We start from the raw sequence: 20858 nt of genomic DNA, 5'->3' as shown, positions 1-20858 counted from the left end.
AATTTCGTGCTTGGTGGTACTATTTGCTTAGAAGCAAGTCTTGATGGGGAATCAGTAAACTGCCATCAGATTTTTTTTCTAAATATTCTGTTTGAGTGAAAGTGACCTCATGATAATTAAAATGATTTCTCTGTTATAGTGAGTCTTGAAGCGCGTAGATAATTGCATGAATGTATTTGGTGTATACAACATACTTTAAAAAGTGGTTCAATATTATTCAACTACAGGGTTTACAAAAACAAGATCAAAACAACTATTTGTAAAAACAGTTTGAAAAAGCCTTTTAATGTCAAAAGTATTGATTAAATGATTCCACTTATTTTATCTGGTAGCCAATAAAGATAGAGTAAATATAGAAAGAAAAAAAAACTGCTTTATTTCTAAGACGTATGTAGTACTTATAGGTCACTTATTATGAAGTGTCAGGAAATATGCTAAGCACATAATAAATATTAATTCATTCCAGTCCTCACAACAGTCCTATTAGGTAGATATTAATGTCCTGCTTGCAAGTGAAATTAAAAAAAAAAAAAAAAAAGTAGGGTGAGAGAAGACTAATAGAGACTACCGGATATGAGGCAGAGCTGAAATTTGAATCCAAGTCTGTCTAGATGCTATTGCCTAAGTTTTTAACACTATCTCTTTTACTGGCATTTGGCTCAACTGTGGCTGAAATTTAGTGAGTACTAATTAATTGCATCTAGATAAATAAAGGCTAAAATGATATGCTAGGTTATTAAAACATTTCACGTATTAACATAAGTGGAATTGATGAAAATGAATCAAAATTCTTTATATATGTTGTCTATATGCCACTCTTTATTAATAATGTTCAACTCCCAAACGTGAAGTTCTTTAAACTGATTTTTTATAGATATGATCAAGATGAAACAATTATTACTTTAAAATAAGAACCTTAAACAAACATTTCATATGTGAATTTTAATTACGTAATTTACTTACTCCCACTTATCTGCTTTGTAGCTTAATCTAGTAGTTGCTCTATTACAAACAAGAAAATATTTGACTGCTATATTTTAAATGCTCTATTACAAATAAGAAAATATTTAAATGCTATATTAAATCTCAGCAATAATATTAGATAAAAACCTAATGTTAGCCAGTGGTGTAGTTCATTTTTTTTCTTTCCAGTATTAACAGATAATCTTTTAATACTGGAGTTATACAAAAGAGTAATTTGAGGGAAACATTTGGAAAAAAAATAAAAGGCGAGTTGTTCAACTTCTTATTTGCACCTTAGATTTGATAAAGATTCGGTACTTCAGATTAATGTTATAAATTTTATTAAAACTTGTGTTTACTAAATTAGGTTAAATGTTTACAGTCGGTAGAATTTTTCTATCTGTATCATCTTTTGTGACATCTGCTGGCAATACCTGATATTACAATGCTCTACAATTCACTCTTATCTGCCTCCTCCAATTATCCAGTACTCATTTATTCAGATAATGCCAATTTAATTCACCTTCAGGAACTCATTTAGCATCCTTGACTAAAGAAGTGGTATTGTAATATGAGACTCAATCATAGAGGAGGAAACTTTAGCCTTCCAGAGATTGAGAAATCATGCACTTAGCATATTATGCATATATTTTCTTTCACGTCTTGGTACTAAAAGAAATATAATATTTTTTTCCCCCTGAAAACTCCAAACTCATTCCATGTAAGTTACGTATAGTAATACTTACTGTTAATGATTACTAACCAATCCCCCTAGTGAGTGTCACTCAGACATTCTCTACAGTTTCATAGATATATGATAAAAACTGTGTATTAGAGTAAAACTGTGAAGCAATAGAGTCTAAATCCATATTAAAAATGAATAAACTGTACCTAAATTCCTTCACACTTCGGGGGCATGGCTGCAAAACAGGATGCATGAGCAAACTTTTTATATTACCAGGAATCCATTTATCCAGAGTCCCATCAGTCAAATTCAGATACTTGTTGCCAGCTCCGAGATTTATAGGCTGGAGCTCGTTTTTGAAATTGCTTTGTATTCCATTTAACAGCCAGGGCAGCGGCATGTTAAAAATTTGCCTTGGTCTCTTTGGAGCCTATTTATAAAGCTAATTTGTCTCCGTGGACATTGTCTCTCTCTCCCTCTCTCAATTCAAATGCCAGCCCTAGGCTTCTCAACCATCACCTCCCATGCCTCCCCCTCTCTCTCTGTCTCTCTCTTTTTTTTTCATTCCAAACAAAATACTGTCATGGACAATGCCATTGCAGGACAGCGATGATTCCAATGATATAGTCCTCCCAGGCAGGACACAAACCATCTCGCCTTCTGGCCAGTGATGGATCCACTGTCCTCCCTGCAGACATGCATGCACACACACACAGCCCTGGGAACTACCCATTTACTGTACTGCATGCCGACCGCCTTGAAGAAACTGTAGCTAACCACCTTATTAGTATTCTTGCCTCCACCGTGTCTCACTTGCAGCATCAGAGGGCTGAGCGAAATGCAGTAGAACAGGGACAGACACAGCTCTGGCAAAATCATCTCTATGCAGCCTGCTGAAGGTTGGGGGTGGGGGATGCAGCACATCAAGATTAATAACCTTGCCAGAATCCAGGGCACCCTGCAGGCAGACACCTCTGCTGATTGACCTGCTCCTGGCTTGATGAATCTGCCTGGGAGGGAGAGGGAGCCGGAACCTACCTAGTCCCGGGGGCCCCCCTGATTTTGGATGTTCTTTTGATCCTACACCGATCTGGGAAGGTAACAGTGAGCCACACCATCTGCAGCGCACAGCAGCTATTGGAGGTTACTACTGACAGTTTTCATTGCACTGGTTTGTGTGAGCGCGAGTGTTTGTGTGTGTTTGTGACTGTGGGGTGCCTGCTTTTGCGTGAAGAGAGAATGTGTGAGTGTCCGCGAGTGCGTGTGTATGTGTGACAACCAAAGCAGGTATATATCGTACAGTAGATTTCAAGGCGTGAAAATATCCTCCGGGTACTTGGGCTCACAATCTGTAGCCCCCCAACTCTCACTGCCTCCCCCCACCCCCGCTTTCTTCTCCACTCCCTCCTTTTTTTTTTTTTTTTTTGGCCTTTGATGAGTTTTTGGCTTACTTTTTGGCGGAGTCTCTTGGACACGTTTTTGCTGGTGCTGGATGATCAGATTAAATGGAACCTTTGAAAACTGATTGTTTTCCTCCTCTGTGACTTTAAAAGAAGAGAAGAAAAGAAAATAGAGTAGTGCAAGACAAGCTAGAGGATTTTGAATTTTCCTTGAACTTTGAGGATCCATCAAGAAGGTAAGTCACGGGACTGCTTAGATCTGAGTCCCTGTTTCCTGCAGCGTTTGTGCCTTCCTGTTTGTTTTCGAAAATCCACATGCAGTTTACGAGAACATCTTTAGAGATTGTCATGCTCAGAGGAACTCTGTGTGTGGCATTTTGGGGCTATTTTCATGCCAATTATTCCCATTTGTATAACAAATCCCCATCCTTCCTCCCATCTTTATACCTCTTATGTATCAAACATTTTCACAGTGAAGTCTGCATATATAAAATCTGGGGGAAAAATATTAATCCAGCCTTCTCTCTCCTTGAAATACTTACTAAATTTGAGAGAGAGAGAAAAAAAATCAGAAAAGCTACTGGCAGAGGCTCTGAGTTAGAGCAAAGTGTGTGAGGGTGGGGGATGGGGGTATAACCTGGACTTTTATGATAACTTAATAGGAGACTTGGTTTTTTTTCTTAACTTTTTTTTTCTTGTTAAATCTCTGGAGAGTAGCAAAGGTGTGGAATACAGAAAACCTGTTTCAACAGCTCTTAATTGGAGCAAATGAGAACAAACTGGAAATTGTTTAGTATTTTGAACCTCTCTTTTTTTGCATTGATTCTCTTGCTGTTGCATCTCATTAACCTTTCTGAATGAAGCTTTCCCTGATTAAGACTAGTGTCTCTCATTTTGAAGCATCCCCTTACCCTACATGGTCCCTAGAGAAGGGAGCGTGGTTGCAAATTGCTCTTAATTGTCTACTCTTGGCTGTAAAAACAAGTAGGAAGCATCAGGGGGATTCAGGTGACTTTAGTCAAATATCTTGCCTACCTGAGTCTCTTTAGTATTTCCCGGTGGTTAGCTACGCTTCTTATTTTTTTTCTTTGCCTTTCTTTCAACGTGAAATGTAGATAGTACTTTACCTATTTCCATCTTGAGGTTATTTAATTAAAGTGAAATATCGTTTCATTGCCACGGTGTCTGTGTTCCTGCATCTGTGTTTTTATCTCTCTGCATTGGCATCACATAGCTTCTCCCAATAAGTGCAAATGTTTGTAAATGTGTTTCTAAAATGCTGAGACCCGCCGCCCCCCCAAATGGAAATAATAGAGCTTTCCTCAGTCAATGCATATGGCATCTGGGGGCTCTTTTCCAATGCATATGGGTAGTTTATCCTCAAAGGAATGGTGATATTTCATGGGATGTTAGCCAACTCAGAACTGTTACTGTGAACACATCCATGGAAGAGATGGCAGGTATGTTAGTTAATTAGGCATAGTGTTTCCCTCCAAGAGGTCATGTTTGTGTATAGAGAGATGGAGCAAATTGTCACATAAGAGACTTAGAGACAATTGAGTGGGTTAAAGCTTTATGAGAGCATCCAAGTTGAGAGACATTAACATCCTACTTAAAACGCTAATGCTATTCTCTTTTCTCTAAAAAGAGTTGTTCAAAAATCCTGAACTAAAAAGAAAAAGAAAACTTAAAGATGGGAGTATATGCTGGGATTACCATGGGCCATCACTTTCATCTTTTTAAGGTTTTTGCATAATGCTTTTAGAGAAACAGGTAAAGGAAGGCAGCTGTTAAAAGACGCTCCCTCCCATCCTGTAACTGATACTTATACATGATGCTCTTGGTACAAATACTATTGAACACTCTCTCCTGTCAGTATGATTTTTGTTATATCTTTCTTGTCAACTATTTCTACTCAGAATATTTTCATCTGCTACTCATAGATTCCAGTTACCTTTCAGTTGTTAAGAAAGGAGCTCTTTTTTTTTTTTTTTTTTTTTTAATTTTTAAATGACTTGAACACAGAAGAAACCCCAAATACAATTTTATTTTCTTTGCGGAGAAAACAACTTGGAACGCGTGAAACCTGAAGGTGAATGTAACATATACAAACGAGAAACACAAAGTTTACTGTTTGAAGGAGAGTACCCTAACACTCCAAGTGCCAGCAGATTAGGTCAGGGTTTTAGAGGTTCCCAGATTCTGCCTGGACAATCATCAGCATTCCTTTAAGTTGGTCAGCTCTTCATTAACCTGCAGCTTTTAATAACCAGTGCCAGGCACAGAGGACAGTATTTGATGTCATCTGTTTCGTGTTAGGACAGTTCTGGGTAAAGAGAAGCCCTTTGAAAATCTTGTTCTGGAAGTTGGCAAATTAGTACCTTTTTTGTTGTTGTTGTTAAGGCTATTTAATTTTGCCTGTTCCTCCCTCCATTCACATTCTCACCCAGTGTGAGTATAGTTAGACTTGTGGTATTGGTAAAATTTAATTGCATGGATTATTCTTAACACCATCTTTATAAAAAAAAAAGAAAAAGATAACATCTCGGCTTTTGTGTATTTGAGATTTAATAACTGTAATGAGTGAATCCACTAGCAATAGCAACACTTTCATTATCACTCATTTTAGGCTAATAATAGAAGTGGGGTACAAGCCAACTCAGGATTTTCTGATTATAGCTCTTGCAAAGTGCAAAGCATCTCCCTGGTATCTCAAGGATTCCTGATGGTGTTTGAATGACTGCAACGTTGTATTGTCAGGTCAGGTCAGAGCAATGGTCAACAGTTTTCAGTCAGAACTGGCTCCAGATCCATGATTTTCTTTTGTCTTTTTGGGCTCTGTTTTGTGACAGAGTGTTTTGGAATTTAGTGGGACTGGTTTTCTTGCTTAGTGAATTCAGAAAAGAAAGGAGAAGGAAGGAAGGTGGCTTTTCATTTCAGTACAGGTAACATGTCAGAGTTGCCAAAGAAATGGCTGAAGTTCCCCCCAGAAGAAATGAGTGCAGGGTTATATATTTAAAAGAATGAATCAGTACAGGATTGCCTTGAATTTATTATATTTGGGGAGAATAAAGGAAATTCCGATTCCTTCTCTATTTAATTCCAGTCAGTTGGCCAGGCTCTCTGTGGGCCTTTGCTCAAAAAGGCCAAGCAGGCCCAACATTCTTCAGCATGTTTTTGTGTTTTTAAGACCCCAGGCACTTAACACATGAATGGCTCTTTCCTTCTGTAACAAACATAGCTGTCAGCTGGAAAGTCAGCTACTGAGAACCTTTAAAGGAAGCCAGAAAGGTCTCACAGCACAGTAAGTTGAAGAGCAAAAAGGAGCTCTTGGAGCTCTGGCCCTGGGGGTGGGTGAGGACCAGGTGGACTGAACTTGAAGTTTTGATTGCTGAGTCATTATAACAGCCTGGGGCTCTGTGCTAGCTCCAGGAACTGACTCCGACACTGGGGCTAATGCTAATAGGCTAGAGCATCAGCCTACAGCAGTGAATGCAGACTTTTGGGATGAGGGAAATGTACTGTTTGATGATAGTATATACACAGATATACAATAGCAATTGTTTTTAATCACTTAAAAACAAGGCATCAGGGTCCCCCAATAAGTTATAAAAGAAAAGATGGATTCATCAAAGTGCAAATAGGACAGGGGCTTTGCAAATTGACTAAGTCAATTCATTCGATTAACTGCATACCATTTGGGACCACTCAGTAGTCACGACTGAGATGGAGGTAGAGTGGAGGATACTGTTAGAACTGGGAGAAGAAAAACCCTGGACTGAGAATCAGATGCCATCAGTCAAGCATTGATAGTACTGCTTAATGGTCAGTAAGTCACTCAGTCTCAGAGCCCCGATTTCCTCTGATATAGTTTGGAAATAAGCATTTTTAGCTTATAGTGCTGTCATGAGTATTATGATGAAATATTGTAGAATAAAATGATTTGTAATTAGACATTGCTGTAGAAATGTAAGGTGTTATGGTAATGATGCCTTTATATGGTTCAAGACTACGAGATGATTTCTCCAATACGATTTCAAATTAAGTTGATTAAGCAGAACTGGTCTTCATAATGGGCGATCAAAATTTGCTGTTATAATTTGAGTCTTTTTCCAATCTGTTTTCAAGTAATTTCTGTGGTGCATTCTTCGTTACTTGTGGGTTTGAGTGTGTGTGTGCGTGTGTGTGTGCATGTGCGCGTGTGTCCACGTGCACACGCATGTATGTGCAAATGAGCATGAATGCATATGCAAGTAAATGACCAATCTATGAGAGGTTTAATTTTAGATTTAGATTTTAGATTTATAAAAAATAGAAAATGTGTGAAGGCCTAAATCCATTGGCATCATGTGACCAAAAAGGACAAGCAAAACTTGGACAGTCCAGCATTTTTTAGTGGGAATATACAAATCATTAGAGTTTGTAAGCTCCAGAAAATTCTAAATCACAATGAGACTATTGATCAGAATTTGAGTTTAACTTGGAAGTTCCATCAATGGTGTATGTATTTATAATAGTGGCATAGGTCATAACGAGTGTCATACCAAGTCACATTTCAGAGACTGGTAACTAGGATTAAAAGGCTGAGTTGGAGATCATGATGACAAGAGAATGTGGTATTGATGACCACTGGCTTTGGAGTTGGACAGACTTGGTTCAGATACCTAATCTCTTGGAAACTCAGTTATCTAATCTGTAAAATGGGGCAATTTGTTATTCAGAGGGCTTCTGTTATGAATAGATACATGATTGTATATACAGTACTTGGTAAAACCTTTGACACAAAATTGGAAGTCTATGGGTAATTCACATATATTCTCTCTCTCCCCTCTTCACCTGCCTTAAGAATTAGGAAGACCGACCACCCTAATTTAGTCAATGTCTTTACATTTGGGTTTTTTGCCAACCTGCTTAAGTTATGTAATCTTAGACATAAGTATAAAACTATTTCTGTAAATGAGCTCAGTTCATGTACTATGGTTTCATCCGGTCTTTTCTCAAGGCTAGCATGGTGCCCTTTCTACAGGTCCCCTCACTTATGCTCACAACTTCCAAAATGATACCGAAAGTAGTGAGAATCATGGGCCCCCATATGTGGCTGCAGAAACACAATTTCGATGTCAGCCATGGTGTTAACATTGCTCTTTATCTAACATCTTGTTTTGCTCACAATCAAAGGATGCGTATTCATCAAACACCTACCTGGAACAAGCACTGTGATCATTGCTGTGGGGATAAAGAAGGCCTCTCTCTGCTGCAGTCCCTGCATTTGGATGGGGCATGCTGCAGTCTTCAAGGATGCCCATTGGAGTTTGGACTTGATAGTGAAACAGAATTAAGATTCCTTTGTAGGAGTCTGACCTATATGACCTTTATTTAGTTCAAAAACATACTTCGAAACATGTAAAAAACCTTGTTCTTATTAATGTAGCCTAGTTGAGCTGTCCACGATGAGTTCAGTTTGCTTTGCTAACTCTGCATGGCTGGTACCACTTGACCCAGGTATTTCTGTTCTGCAAAGTCAGCCATTCCCTGAGTATGAAGGAAGCAGGGTTTTGTCCTTCAGATTGTGGGTTCTTTATAACGAATAGATGAAGTCTATTTTATGCCTTGCTGAGAAGGAAGACACTATCCATGTTCCCTGCATTCGAAGGCCTCATTTCTTAAAATACAAATCTAATAGAGTAAGAAAGAGAAGAGGGATGTCGACTGCTCAAAATAATAACCACAAGTTCACTCGCCTCTATGACAGTCTCGGGCATCAGGATTTGTGCTTAGAACACTGCACTGAGCTGAGGAAATTCCTTGTGTTATATACTGTGGGTTTTATTGTCAGCAATATTATAAATTACAATTAATTTTTTTATGTCATCAACGAATGTGTTCTCTGTACCAGGCACTCTGCTAGGTAGGTTAGATTATTTATTTATATTTCTCAAAGAGTTGATAAAATAATATTATTCCCATATCACAGATGTGACAAAAAGTAATCCATCCCTTTGCCTAAAATTCTGACTCATTTGAAAGCTTATGAATATTCTTCTATACTATGTTTATTTTTTACTTTTAGGTTGCAAACCCAGTGTTTCACATAAATCCTTGAATATAGATAGTCCTGAGCAAGGCTTTAAATGCAAAATCCTATGACAGGACTCATTTTATCAGTGGAAAGATATGGTCTCAGTGTGTCTAAGGGACCTCTGAAGGGTCACCTTCCTGAACCAGTGAGTTTCTTGATATAGCGCATCATCAATTTTGTGGTCTTCGGCTTGTGGTAGAACTCTACTTAACTTTGACGATTGGAATGTTTGATATCATGTGGAGTGTTGGCAAGGGTATAAAAGTACTATAGTTATAGGACTTGGAACAAAGTAAAGAATAAAGATCTCCTCTGTAACATTAAATAGTAAATAGTATGGGGCAGTATTTATAGAATGTACTTTATGGGTAGTTTCTCTCAATATGTTTATGTACTCATCAGTTACGTAACTTTGTGCAGATTACTTTTGTACTCGTATTTCCTTATCTTGCAGAGTTGTTATAAAAAGATTTAAAAAAAAATACAAAGGACCTAAAACAAATTGGAATTATTTGGTGCTCAAAAACAATGTCATGATAATCATTATATTTATTTACTTATAATAATCAGTAGTGGTATTAATTATTATAGTAATGTAGCAATCTCCATTTTCATATAAACCTTCTTGTACTCCACAATGCCAGAGGCTATACAAATTATCACCTTATATAACTAAATAGAAAAGTGAATATGTGTCTACTTGGCCATAAAAATATGAAATAGGAAAATTACCTTTTAGCAATATTGATGTCAGTGGGGGACATATTGATGAAAAAAGAGTAATTTGGTGCAAAGCATTCAAGGAAACTAAGGAAACAAAGAGAATCAAGTGAGAATTTCATGAGCTGAGAAATTTTTTCTAAGTTCAGATTTTAAAATGCTGTGAGCTTGGGAATATAGCTCAAAGTGTGGCTGTAAACAGAAAAAGAGTCACATTTGAAAGCTTTCTTGATAAGAGAAGAGGTAACAATCTTCTTTTGCCTTTATACTGTCAAGGAAAAAAAAGACAGATTTAACTCTACCTTTTCTTTCATCCCTGCAAAATTGCTCTAGCTTTTGTACATAATGTAGACATTTTAGCGGATTTTTTTTTTTTTTTTTAGTTTATGGTGTTCTAGCTATTTCTTTTAAATAGATGTATATAAGCAAACAAATCATCATTTTAAATGTTCGATGGTAAGCCATTCCAGGATGGAAATTTAAATCCTTTAGGTAGGACCTTTTGATTTTAATAATGTTGTAGGTTACAAGTCACAGAAGCAAAGACCAAGTAATAAAAACACAATGATTTAGGGTCTACTTTTTGGGAAAAAGTATGATTGGAATTAAAATCTGTGACCATGCATACCTGGAACCTAGTAGATGCTCGATATGAAAGAAGTGTTTCAGTAAAGAAAAATTTTCCATATAAATTGAGACAAATATTTGGATAACACAGTCAAAATAAGTGTGAAGTGCAAGCATTTGGAACTATCACTTTAACAAGGCAAACTCTATCCTGAAAACCTAAAAACAAGCAAATAATTAATAATACGAACAGTGAGTGCATTTGCTGTTTCTTTTTCTTTTCTTTTTTTTTTCTATTAGAGACATTCACTACATATAGCGACAATAAACATACGGAGTATAGATAGATACACACAAGGGCAAAACTCCATTTACCCTTTCTCAAAAGAAAAGCCATGTTTATATGTGTGTGACGTTTGCTCAGGATCTTTTATTGACCAAGGAACTCAAATTGCTATTAAGTAGTAAACATTTTGTCAATTAACCTCTTCTGATTACAATACCCAAAGTAAGAGCATATATGCAAATAGTCATACATTTTTCTGTATGTCTCTTGACTGCAAATATGTCATGAACTGAAGTCTGTCCCACTTATGAATGGCTGAGATTTTCCTGTGTTCATCTGATTGATGCTGCCTCCTTCCTTTCCTCTTCCTTGACCTGTCTTGCCTTTTGACAGTGATTCTGCTGAATGTGTCTTTGCCCCTTCAAGTTTGATTTTTATCTCTTCTATCACTATAAGTATGGTAGCATTTTTTCTAAACTTTCACTAAAGGAAATTCTATTCTCCCTCCAAAAAAAACCTCATTTGACTGGATCAAGGTCAAGATAAAATTTGCATAAGTAAATCAGAGTTCTCAACATACGCTCTTGCGGGTAATAATATATTCTTCTGCTTTTGTGGTCACTTCAATAATGTCATTTATTTTACATGTGTTTATTGAACACCTACTAGATTCACTATTATGTCACAGTTAGAGTGTGACACAGAAAGTTGTAAACGGTATGGCTTTTTCCCCCTCAAATTTGTTAATATCTTATTGCTGATGTTACATTGGCAAAGGAGAAATAGACTTGCTAAACATGCTGCATAGTGTTTAGAACCAAAAAAATAATGGAGTCAATATGTACAATTCAGAGATGGGAGTTATCTGGGGGAGTTTGTGGTTGGGGAAGTTTAAGGAAGAAAGCAGAACTTGGATTTGGTCCCAAATATAATGTGAGGCAACAATGATATTTCTAAGGAGGAGATGGAAGAGATTAGGACTTTGCATATCACTGTGAATAGATTAAGAAAATGCATCGACAAATAGTCGGTGGGTATGAATAAAGATATGACGTGCGCCCTATAGAAGGCCTTAAAAAAATCACAAAATTAACACAATAACCTCCATATATTTAACACTGTGGTATTCTAGGTGGTATGGTAGGAACTTCACCATTGTGAAAAGGAAGTGTGATAGTCTCAGGATACAGACGAGGAAACTGAACCTCAGACAACTTGTGATTTGCTCAAGGGAATGAGTCATTCCATGTAGCACATGGTGTCCATCTGGCTCCAGACCCCAGGTCTGGACTTGATTTCTCCCATTCTAAGCTTTATCCTTCCAAACGATTAACAGTGTACACAGTGTTCTTTATTTTACCCTATTTCCTTTTAAAAATTTTTACACTCTTTTGGGTAAAAACTTTCTGTCTCGCTGTAACATTTTTTACCTTAAATAATTTTCCTGGACTCCTTTCTTCCAATGATTGCCAAAAAGAAAGTTTAGGAACAATAATTAACACAAAACTCATTTATCTAATGTCTTCACTTTCAGTCTCTTGTCAAGCTCTGAATATGTCCCTTTCCCTTTAGTTTTCTGGAAGGGGAACTAATGCTTTATACAGATGGTCTGTTGGACAAGCAGATGGTCCTAACCTCTCTGTGTATGTTCTAGAGGGAAACATGTCTGTGAACTGCTGGCTCAGAATGGAATGGCACTTAAAACAACCACAAAGAGTTGATGGAAAGGCTGTTTTCTGACTCTCCAGTCTTCAGCCCAGTAACTTAGTTTTGAGTTCTTAGAGATATGAGGGACTCATATCTGCTGTGAGTAGATGGTAATTTCTTTTTCTCTCAAGCCAGAGGGGTGATAGTTTCCAAATAACAAATTTAAGAATTTTCCAGGGAGCTTTGTAGAATGCCATTATTCTCGGCTTGGAGGACTAGACCCAAGGTAAGGATCCAAGAGAAGCAAAAGGCAGAATATCAGCTCTAATTATGACCACGTTATCTACTTGACAAAGCAGCACAGGTTTTCGCTCATCAAGAGGAAGCCACTCAGACTGATTCTTTAGTCATTACTATCTGCCTCTGTTATTTAGACCTACATTTAATAACACCTTGACTCTTTCCCTTGATGAGAGCAGAACTATGAGATTCAGAAACAGAAAAAGGATTAATTTCCTTTCCTTGTCTGACCCTGAGTATGGTTCCAGGAAAATTTGTCCTCCTCAATATCTCTTTCACTAAGCTATACCACCTCCCCTAGCGGTTAGTGATTCGAGGGTCCAGAATATAATCTTCTCTCTTGTCATCTTTTCTCAGTGTTCTTATCAAGAGAAGGCCATGGAAGATGCAAAAAAAGCCCATGTCAGACAACAGCTACTCTTTCTGACATTTACTCAGACTCTTATCTCACCCGCTAGCTTGCTAGGACTTCCTGATTTCCTGCTTCCTTCTTTCCAGAATTTTATATCTTTACCTTCATGTTCCAGTTCCAAGTTTTCCAACATCTACCTCAGGCCCTCCTTCTTTTTTTTGGTGACATCTTTAATTGATTTCAAATCTGTACCTTTTTAGTATCGGTTCTGTACATTTAACATGATTTTAAGCCACCTAAGTAAATCTTCAGATTGCAGGCATTGTGTCTGCCTGTCCCAGCCTTGCAATATTGAGTCGCAATACTCAAACTTTCCAGCCAGAGTGAGGAGCAGACACTGCCTTTGCATAATGACTTCAAGTCTTCTCAATCCCCAAACCCTAGTTACATATTTGACAAGTATCACACTTCCCTGTCATTTGATGTAAGCATCTCTAGAAAAGGACAATGTTCTTATCTGCCAAATTGAGATCATATTGACAACTAGCATTTATTCAGTGTTTACTACGTGCCTAGAACTTTATACTCATTTTCAAAAATTTGATCCTCCTACCTGAGAAAACTATGAGGTAGGTATCATACAATTTTAAATATGGGAACATTTAAGTTCTGAGAGGTTAAATAAATGGCCAAAATCACATAGTAGACGTGTGGATTAATCAGATACCTATGTTTGAAAATACAGCGTGCTGCTCCCTAAGTCATTTTAAAAAATATCTTTTGTCACAGGAGAATACATGGGATTTTGTGTTTGGGTAGGTAAAAAAGAAAAAGCTTTGTAAACTATAAAGCTCTATGTAAATGTTAATTGTTGCTGTATTCTATCCTAAAATTTGTTATGGGCGACACCACATATATTTATGTAGCTCAGTATAACAAATAGCTGATTAAGGAGCAATCATTTTTCAATTTTAAAGCAGAAATATTGTGGATGCTTATGAAATAGAGCTCCAAAAACAGATGCTCGCAGCAGCCTGGGTGGTATGTCTGGTGAAATACAGTAGAACCTGACTAAATTACACTAATGAGTTGGAGACCCATTACAAATTATCACATTTGCCCAATTAGTGAAGGAGTAACATAGAGAAAATACTAAGGAAACAAAGCTGATATAAAGGGAAGACAAAACTTCAAGTCAGCCAAAAGGATGTTAACAATACACACCACACGCACATACACACGTGTGCGTGGATGTACTCACACACACACATTTACAAGAGGGGAAGTTGCTAAAAATTATCATGATATATGCACGTATTTGTACAGTGTGAATCTGTGTATGTATGAATTGCTCAGTTTCTTCCCCCACCCTCTCACTTTCTCTCTCTGTTACAGGGAGAATAATGAATGGAAGTTGATTGTTTTGAGGTTCCAAAAAACTATTTTCTATTTCTACTGAATATGAATATTCAAAGTAATCCAAATTTTGTGCTACAGTTTGAACATTATTACATAGTGGATTGTAGTGCTATATTTAGTTAAATTGTATCATATGCTTGAATGCTTGTTTTACCGTCCTGGGCACACCTTAGAATCTTGTCGGTTACAGCATTTTTATTTACAAAGTTCCTCTTAGAAGTCATTCTTCACATATTGTCAGGGGTCAGGTACCTTTCTTCCCAATTCTCTCAATAAACTTATTTTGGAGATAAAAATAAAAAAGCAAGTTATCTGTCAATCTCCTTGGGATATTAAACTCAATATTTTAGAGCTCAAAAAATGACGCACACATCAAATAATTGAATATAGACAATTTTTCAAGGAGTTTTAGTAGTTTCAAAATACGGTTTAGTAGAATCTCTACTCAGACACTGGCAATTGCCTATTTATTTTAGTTACATATTTCATTTCTACTACTTATTGAATATTCTATGCCAGCAACAAGCATGCACATAGATCTCGTTTAATTCTTAGTATCAACAAATGCAAGTGATATTATGTTTAATTTATAAATGAGGAAACTGAGGCTTAGAGAGCCTAAGTAACTCATAAATGATTATATATCTAATAACTGTCAGAGTCGAGATTTGAGAAAATACAGGTCCTATTTCAAAGGAACTTATTTATATCTACCAATGTACATAGCATCCTTTATGCTAAACTTATGACTTCCAAGCCCAGATCTGCATTATTAAAATAATGGTCTACTCTAATCGCCTGCATTCTTTTCTCTGTTACTAAACTTCTCTTCATTCTTGGGCTTTGAACAGATCTATAACATGTCATTTTTGCCTTAACTGTAATTTTGTGTCTTTAGGATTCCTTGCAGTTTACCCTGTACCTAGGACTTTACTTACTAAATTCAAGACAGTCTTTTGGTGCATGTCATGCATATTTAATCTAGCAGAAGTGTACTTGTAGCCCTTTTGAAAGGGGAATGAGCACACTTCTCATTTTCTGTTGTAAAGAGAAAGAGACGGCTACAAATTCCATAGATCCTGGTAAGTACATTTTGCCATGTGAGTCCCATGAAGAGGTAGAGTCTGTTTTTTGTATCTTGAGTGGTTTTGTGAATTACTTTGATAGAACGGGGGAGAAATGACATTACGTATCTACAAGAATAGGCCTTAGGGAAGCTGGTAGCTTTCATTTTTCTCCCTTGAAGACCTGTCCTGAGACCACCATGAAAGAAGCCCTTCTAGCCTACTGGAAGTTACGTAGAGAAAAACTGACCCACTGTTTCCTCCATTCTCCCAATATCATGTCATTGAAAGCCAGCTACCAGGTGTGTAAGTAAGGCCATCTTGAGATTTCCAGCTCAAGCTATTCTCTAGCTAAATGTAGCTGCATGGGGGGATTAAGGCAAAAAGAACAAAGTAACTGCCCATCCAAGACAGAATGGTTAGATCCAAGAAATATTTAAGTCTCTGTAATTAGGATGGTGTATGACCTAGCAATAGTTCATTGGAACAGGTTTACCTAGTACATAAGCATTATTAATTTCTTAAGATTTAAATTGGTGATGGGGGGGGATGGATTCGTGAGTTTCTCCAAGTTGTTGTCTTCCTGTATTTTATTGAAAAAGAGTAACCTGGTACAGTAAACACAGATCTCTTAACTGTAGAGCTGCTTATGTAATAATTCTAGACTTTGCTTATTGGAAGCTTGCCATTCATTCAGCTTCTTTGTTCTTTTTTTACATGTTTTTGAGTTACTTAATTATTCAACAAATAAATATTTAGAACCTACTAGTTGTTAGACACTAAACTTGGTATAGGTAACATCATCTTCATTACGAACAGCTTCAATATAGGATGGAAGCGAATTCCTCCCAAACATTTAAGATATTAAGTTTTACACACACACACACACACACACACACACACACACACACACACACTAATTCATACTCACACTGGATTTCTTCTTTCTGCTCAGGTCTTTGTTTAAAGGGAGAAAAAAATTACCTTTTTTCGACCATATTATAAAATAATAACTTTTGTTTTATTAATATGTTAATATTTAATTCTTGCAGTAACTCTTTGAGAAAGGTGTTATTTTTTCCATTTTACATGTAGGAATAGGGACAATGAAAACACTAAGCGAAAGGTTCAGCATTACATAACAAATAGATAACTCGAAATTCAAACACAGGTCGTCGCCCGCCTTCCATTCCAAGGATCTTGCCCCACCCCCACCCCCGCCACATCACACATCCTACTCCAACGGGGGGGTATGATGCCAGCCTCGGTGCGTCTCCATGACATCCTTTTCTTTCTCTTTTCCATTTTCTCCCCTTGTCCCTCTGTCACTCCTGTAACCTTTGCCCTTCCCAGAACTGACTGATAGTTGGAATTCCCCTGTACTGTGTCTTTCAGCCCTTTTTGCAAAAATAAAGCATTGCTCTCTATATACAAAAAACACTTGCTCTTGTCTTGAGGGTCTTTTGACTTGCCTTAGAACATTCTCTGCGTGGTGACATGGGTCCTGATCTGCTTTTATCGTTTGATTTATTTGTAATTAAAATGTCAGGTGTGTAAACTCTGGGGAGAAGGGATTTTCTCATTAACCCTTCATGAGTTATTTTTTTGGGAGATATGCAGTGTTCTCTCTGTGCAGCATCTTCTTGGACCATGTAAAAGAGAGAGAGATAGTGAGCCAAAGGATACGTGTTAAGTCTTCCATTCTGCTGGTCCTGAGGTGTAGCTTTCTGCCAGGTCTAAAAGAGATAGAAATTGAGTTAGCCTCTGTGTTCCATTTGAACAACATGCCTCATCACCTTACTTGATTTTCTTCTCAAGTTTATGCAGCCAATGTCTTTGTCCATGCATCATTTAGCTAATTTAGACAGCTGGTGAACATTCACTGATATCTGTAACCTGGACGTCCAGTTTCGATGACCACTCTGCTAGATCACTGAGGAGCAGCTATGTAAAGATATTATATATTATTGCTACTTTTTCTCTTCAAAGCCACTGTGCTCTATAGCTACTAACCTATTTTCATAAATACTCCAGAGCATTAGAGTTTACAAAATTCTCTCTCATCTATGGAATTTACTTTTTCCCTGTTCATAACAGACTTTGTTCTGTGGATTCCCTGATCTCTTTTATTCTGTTTCACATTGTAGTAACAAATGCCAATAATAAATACAAAGAAAAATGCAGACTCACTCTTAAATCTGTTTCTTTTCGCTAATTGATTTCTTCTAGGCCTTCGTTAGTTCCTTTCAGGATCGCTTATCCAAGTCAGGGTTGATATTGTGAGGTTGGCTTAGGACCTATGTTGAAGCAAAAAGTAATATGTTGAACTAGAGAGAGTCCTGATTGAAATCAGAAATTTAAGTTCTATCATTTCATAGCTTTATAACTTTGAGTGAGTCACTTGCACCTTCCGAAATCAACTTTATTCTTTTGTAGAATAGGGATTATACCTGTCTCAAAAGCATTTTTCTTCGGTGTAAAAAAATTCTGCATATAAGGCATTAAAGTTGTTAGGTAGCATTTTGAAGATAGACGACTATTTCGGATTATACAGTATAGGAATCTAATGTTCAGTTTCATAGCAAGAAAGAGGAAGCAAAGAGAGAACAATGTTTAAGAGTTTCTTGAATTGAAATCACCACTTAAAAAAAAATTCATGTATCTATGAAATTAGCAGTTGTTTCTTAACATTAATACTCAGTGTAAAAAAAATTACTAAAAAAGTGATACATTCATACATTGTTGGTGAAGTGTATATTGGTATAACAATTTCTGTAGCAATTTGACTTTATGTATTATAGGTCATAGAATTGTTCATTTGCTTTGATCTCCATCTAGAAATCTATCCCAAGGAAATAAGAAAAATGCAAACTGCACAAATATGCTAACGAAATTGTTTATAGCTGTAAAATATTTATCAACCTACATGTCAAACAAAAGGATATGAGTAAAATAATTATGCATACACACAAGGCAGCTAATAAAATTTACAACCTGGAAGACTTTGTATAATGATAATTATACAGAAAAAATATGCAAGCATATGTAAACTTAAAATACTGAATTAGAGCACATTGAGATACTGATAACAGTTTCATTATGAGATTTTTTTGTTGTTGTTACTTCCACAAATGGTTTTACTTCTGAGGGCAGAGGATATTTGGAGCAATTAATATAACTCTTGGCTGTAAATAACAGTAATTTGACTATAGGAACCTAAATGAATTGGAGTTCATTTTCTCCACTTAACACGAAGTCCAGGGATTGTAAAGCATGGTTACACAACTTAATTGTGTTTGGGCCAGGGATTCTGTTAGTCTTTATCTTTTGGTTGCCAGATGATTGCTTAGGTTCTCACCATCTTGTCTGTATTCAAGGCTGAAAGAATGAAGAAGTGGAAGACACAAGTCAATTCTATCTCTAACTTAACTAAAAGAAAAAAAAAAACTCACAGCTTAAGTTTCTGAATAAGGATAAGGTACAGATGGACATTCCTAGCTGGAATAGAGGCTGGGAAAATCATGTGAGAGAGGGAAAGGGAAAAAGAGGGTTAGAAAGCACTTCAAAGTGTTTGATATGTCTTGTCTCCCACAATCGTCAACTATGGCACCAGGTGCTGGGTGGTCCCAATGTGAAAATTTCTAGAGGGAGTCCCAGTTCCTCATTTGTGTTTATGTCTCAGCCACTTTGATTTTTAGTGATATTTACTTTTCTTTCATCTTGCTTCAACCTTCCACCTAGGTCTGTGAGATCAACAAAGAGAAACTATATGGGTTGGAAAGAGAAGCAAGTTTGAGGCTTTATCCTTCATCCAGGATGCTTGAATCTGCTCAAAATACTCTTCAGTACATTGACACATTCATTAGTAGTCCTGGCAAAAAAACTATCAAGTACAGCTGACATGGGTCTCAATTCCTATGCAGTTCCAAGGTTGAGTTTGTCCAGTGATGCATATCAAATAGTCATCAAAACAGAAGAGAGAGAGCTCTTACTTCCCCTAATGCCTCTGAGAAGACTGGCTCTTTATTATCTTAGCCTTATCATAACAAATGAGTTAACTAGCATCCCTCCATTAGATAGCAACTTTGGGCCAGAGATGTAGTGTTAGACTATACTTTCTTATGTGTAATGTGTCACTCTCTTGATAGCTGTCATTTGACTTTTAATGGAGTTCTTTTAATGCTGAAAAAAGAAAAAAAGAAAAATGGGGATGAGACCATAGATAAAACCTCTAAAATATATCTGGAATCTGTTTTCTTCTACTGTTATTGGTCCCAGATCACCCTCATCATTGGCTTACACCGTGTCAATAATGTTTCTTCCCCGCTTTCACTCCTGTTCCCCTTTAATCCATTCTCTACAGAGTGAAGAGAAAGAGTTTTTAAAAAATATCAATCATGATATACCTCATTAACAAAAAAGGATAAAAATGATATGGTCATTTGACAAAATTTAACATTCTTTTATAATAACTCAACAAAATGGGTATAGAGAGAATGTACCTCAATATGATAAAGGCCATATATGACAAGTTTACAGCTAACATTACACTCGATGGTGAAAAGCTGAAAGCTTTTCCTCTAAGGTCAGGAACAAGACAAGGATGCCCACTCTCATGACTTTTATGCAACATAGCATGGAAATCCCAGCCAAAGCAACAAGGCAACGAAAAATAAGACATCCAAGTTGGAAATGAAGATGTAAAACTGTTATTATTTACAGATGACATAATTTTATATGTAGAAAACTGAAAGACTCCACACTCAACTCCTGCCCCCTTAAAATGTTAAAACTAATAAATTCAGAAAAAAGTTACAGGATACAGAATAAATATAGAAAAATCTGTTGCATTTCTATAAACTAACAATGAGCTACTAAAAAGAGAAGAAAAAAATTTTATTTACAATTGCATCGAAAAGAATAAAATACCTAGGGATAAATTTAATGGTAAAAGACCTGTGCATTGAAAACTATAGGACCTTGATGGAAGGACTTGAACACACAGATAAATGGAAAGATAGTTCATGCTCATGGATTGGAAGAATGGATATTGTTAAAATATCCATGCTACCCAAAGCAATTTATAGATTCGTTGCAATCCCTATCAAAATTACAATGGCTTTTTTTTTACATAGAACAAACAATCCTAAAATATGTATGGATTCACAAAAGACTCTGCATTGCCAAAGCAATCTTAAGAACAAACCTGGATCCATCACACTCTGATTTCAAAGTTATATAGCATGAAAACAGTATGGTATTGGCATAAAAACTCACAGATCAATGGAACAGAATGGAGAACCCAGAAATAAACTCATGCATATGTGGTCAATTTACAACAAAGGAGACAAGAATATACAGTCTCTTCCATAAATG

At 36.6% G+C, this 20858-nt stretch overlaps 1 protein-coding gene across 2 annotated transcripts in view; it reads left to right on the top strand.

Annotated features, from left to right (window-relative positions):
* The first annotated feature begins 2320 nt into the window (after window positions 1–2320).
* The window catches only part of LRRC4C (leucine rich repeat containing 4C), a 983333-nt gene continuing 964795 nt past the window's right edge, over window positions 2321–20858 (top strand). For both annotated transcript variants that reach the window (XM_036221416.1, XM_036221415.1), the window contains exon 1: window positions 2321–3284. The gene's annotated coding sequence lies outside the window, so the exon portion shown is untranslated. The remainder of the gene's footprint in view (window positions 3285–20858) is intronic.

The sequence above is a fragment of the Rousettus aegyptiacus genome, unplaced genomic scaffold (assembly GCF_014176215.1).
Source record: "Rousettus aegyptiacus isolate mRouAeg1 unplaced genomic scaffold, mRouAeg1.p scaffold_m13_p_5, whole genome shotgun sequence".
Taxonomy (NCBI): Eukaryota; Metazoa; Chordata; class Mammalia; order Chiroptera; family Pteropodidae; genus Rousettus; species Rousettus aegyptiacus.
The sequence above is the reverse complement of the archived record's forward strand: the minus strand, read 5'-3'. Positions and strand labels throughout refer to the sequence as shown.